General features: G+C 41.8%; 1 long non-coding RNA gene across 1 annotated transcript; it reads right to left on the reverse strand.

Annotated features, from left to right (window-relative positions):
• Window positions 1-1,422: 1,422 nt before the first annotated feature.
• Window positions 1,423-2,813, reverse strand: LOC135365722 (uncharacterized). Its single transcript, XR_010413919.1, has 3 exons — window positions 2,455-2,813; window positions 2,124-2,342; window positions 1,423-1,632 (listed from the first exon to the last, which is right to left on the reverse strand). It is a non-coding gene; the product is annotated as an uncharacterized LOC135365722 (long non-coding RNA).
• Window positions 2,814-3,232: the final 419 nt, after the last annotated feature.

Genomic DNA, 3,232 nt, shown 5'->3' on the forward strand with positions numbered 1-3,232 from the left:
GCCTTTACTTTTTAAATTGGCCCTTCAGTGCTTCATGTGACTGCTAGAATGGCACCCCCAAAACAATAGGCAACAAGAATGATTTCTGCAATGTATTGAGCTTTGTAAAACAACTTTATTTGAAAATATATTCCAAAAGCCGGGTGACAACCTCATAATGTAGCGTCCTTTACTGCAAACACCGCTGAACACAACGAATAAAAACAGAGCGTAAACGTTTTGTCGCCTATCCGGGTGGCATCATCAGTACAACAGAGGCCAAAGATGAGCACATCAGCCTATCTAAGAGGGAATCTTACACATCCGATAGGGGGCCACGGTATGTATTACAGGCTGAAGCATCACGCCTGATAAAGCAGGATTCTAAGAACTTTCTAGGGTCCCATCGCTAGTCATGAGCAAAGGTTACTGCACCATCAAAATATATGTCCCTTAGGACAGCAGTGGTAGACTGATTCGGTCCTGTTTAGTTAAGCTAAGCATTAGTAGCCCTGGCAAATGGCTCTTTTAGTCTTGTCCCACGTCTTTTGTCTATCTCGCCAATGTAGGTTGCATCAGATTCTATGCACTCAACTTGATATGCACAGTCAAAATGCCTGATGGGCACAGTGCCCTCCAAATAGCGTATGAAATATATTGGATGAAAGGAATGCGGACCACCGATTTGACTCCTTTGATGTTGTTTTTGATTGTTCTCTGTTGGAGGGATGATGCCACCTGGATAGGCAATGAAACATTTACTCTCTTTATTCTTAATTGTTGTCTTAAGCCAGTGTTCTGAGTAAAGCATTTTACATTATGAACTTTGTTTGAATGATGATTAGTGGCGGGCTTCATACCCTGGGCCACTACTCTAACAATTGCTTGTGGTAGTGTGGCGAAATGGAATAACGAGCCTTGTAGACAATTTACTTGGCAATATATTTATTTCTCTCTCATAGGTTGAAGAACCCAGTGTGGTGTTACATAACGGAGGGACACGTAATTATACAAGACCGATCACCAAAAGGCCTTGCTTTTGACTAGATTAAAATGTGAAGCGATTGTAACAAAACAAATGCTGCATGGTGGCGATATGATAGGTTCTCCTCACGAGTTGTCGCCACAGTTACGGTTAGTTGAGAAACTGCATATCCAGGTAGCAGGATCAAATTTTAATTAGGCTACTTTGGCCAACACGCGAGCGTAGAGCACAGTGTCAAAAGCCCTTACAAAATAAAAAGAATACTACATCTACATGGACCCAGAAATCAAGACAGTTTGAAATGCTGTGAACGAATTCCACTGCGTTAGTTTTGCCTGGATACCCTTTTCTAAAGCCATGCTGGAATTTAAAAAAAGAAATTGACAGAGTCAACTTAGTTGACAACGTGGTAGTACATGATGTGCTCCATTAGTTTACTAAAAAGTGGAGCTGGTTAATAGATAGAAGGAGCATAGTTGTCACCTCTTCTGAAGACAGGAATAAGCTTGAGACCTATGTCCTCGACTCGCACACATACCAAGAACCTTTGACACAGATTAACGTATCTTCATTCCAGCTCTTTCACTTTCAGATGTTCATCTCTGTTGAGTGGTCTGTCATTCTTGTAATACAGATTGGAATTGAAATGCAGGTGCATAAGGGATGCTCTGAAAGAAAAGTGTTTGGTTTTAGTCCTCTTAATGTTTCTGAAAACGAAAACAAACTTCACGGTGACTATTCTTCTGAAATGAGCAATTCCAGGATGACAGCAAAAAAATATATCTTGCCATATCATTATATCCACCTGGCACTTCAATTGAATAATGGCAGTTGAAGATGACGATGATTCAATTTAATGACGCATAAGCAACTCGGGCTATAGTGTGCCAAAACCATGGTAAAACTGACTTGTTAAATATCAGACGATTATACTAAAATAATATACTTTGTTGGTTGGTAAATTGAGATATAGACAAAAACATATGATAAAAATAAGCAATTGAAGAAAAGGCAATTGTTGGCTTTGTGTGACTGATGTCGAGTTTGCCACACTACGTGTTGAATAATAATGTACGCTGATACGCTGTAGCATATAAAGTACAATCATACACACGCTCAATATGTGGTGGATATGTGAAACCAATATACACATACTTACATTTCAAACTTTCTTGAAAAAGGCAGTCCAAGTCTGTCGGATTTGCCAGACTCTACACAAAGCCAGTAAGCACAGTGTGGAATGACTGATTCATCTTTCGAAGGCAGAGGTGCAGCTACCACGACGCTTCGTCATCTCAATGCTTCGGAGCGGCATAGCCTAGTAAGAAGCCATCAGAAGGATCTCATAACGATAACTTGGTCGAAAAAGTGGAGGGTTCTGTGGGATATGTAAGAAAGCATACGCGTTACACAACAGCTATGAGAATGATCGACTGCACCTGCATGGTTTTCAGTACGTAGACTTGGAACTGAAAAATAAATGTGCTAACCTTGTTGATACTACTTTTCCGTCAGGACCACACGAGAGCACATTTGGTTTCTTTAGTTGAAGGTATCATCAGGTCCCCATGCTCCTTTGAGATGCAGCAGACAGAAGTTCGCTGAGGCGAGTGACTGCCGTTGCGGTTCATCGCTTCGCAGCAGATCAAGAACAGTACACCGCAACGATAGGTGAAACGTTCAGAATATGGTGACCAACTCCAACACCAACCCAATGACCCGAACAAAGAGGATGAACCGGGAGTCACACAAGTTCGCAGTTCGCAAGCTCGGCATACGGCATCCATTACAGCTGACCGGATACGGAAGCATATATCGAACGCCGTGTACAGATTGAAAAGAAAATCGTAGAAACTGTTGCAGGTGATAAATGCAGGTATATTTTTCTTTTTGAGGCTCTGTAACAAAAACATATTAACGTAGAAATGCCATTTCATGAAGGAAATTGACAGATATTGCGTGACCACGTGACGCGTTTGAGCCAATTGTGGGTGTTGCGAGTGGCCCCCGTGTTGACGTCATCTTGATGGTGGACCGGGGTGGATATTCTATATAAACGTATGTTTTCTCGGTTTGACGCTAGGCGTGCTGCACTCGGATGAAGTCGAATGTTTAAAATTCGAGTTTAGAGAAACCGTGGGGTTTTAATGCGTGAATTTTCGCATGGAGAGTCCTTGTTGGGTGCTTTATCGACTACAGGTACGAAAGAGCTCCCACAGTTTCTGGTCAGAGTCCCTTTAAGTTCGTACGAAGCGGCAAGTAATGGAT

The sequence above is a fragment of the Ornithodoros turicata genome, chromosome 1, assembly GCF_037126465.1.
Source record: "Ornithodoros turicata isolate Travis chromosome 1, ASM3712646v1, whole genome shotgun sequence".
In the NCBI taxonomy this organism is placed as follows: domain Eukaryota; kingdom Metazoa; phylum Arthropoda; class Arachnida; order Ixodida; family Argasidae; genus Ornithodoros; species Ornithodoros turicata.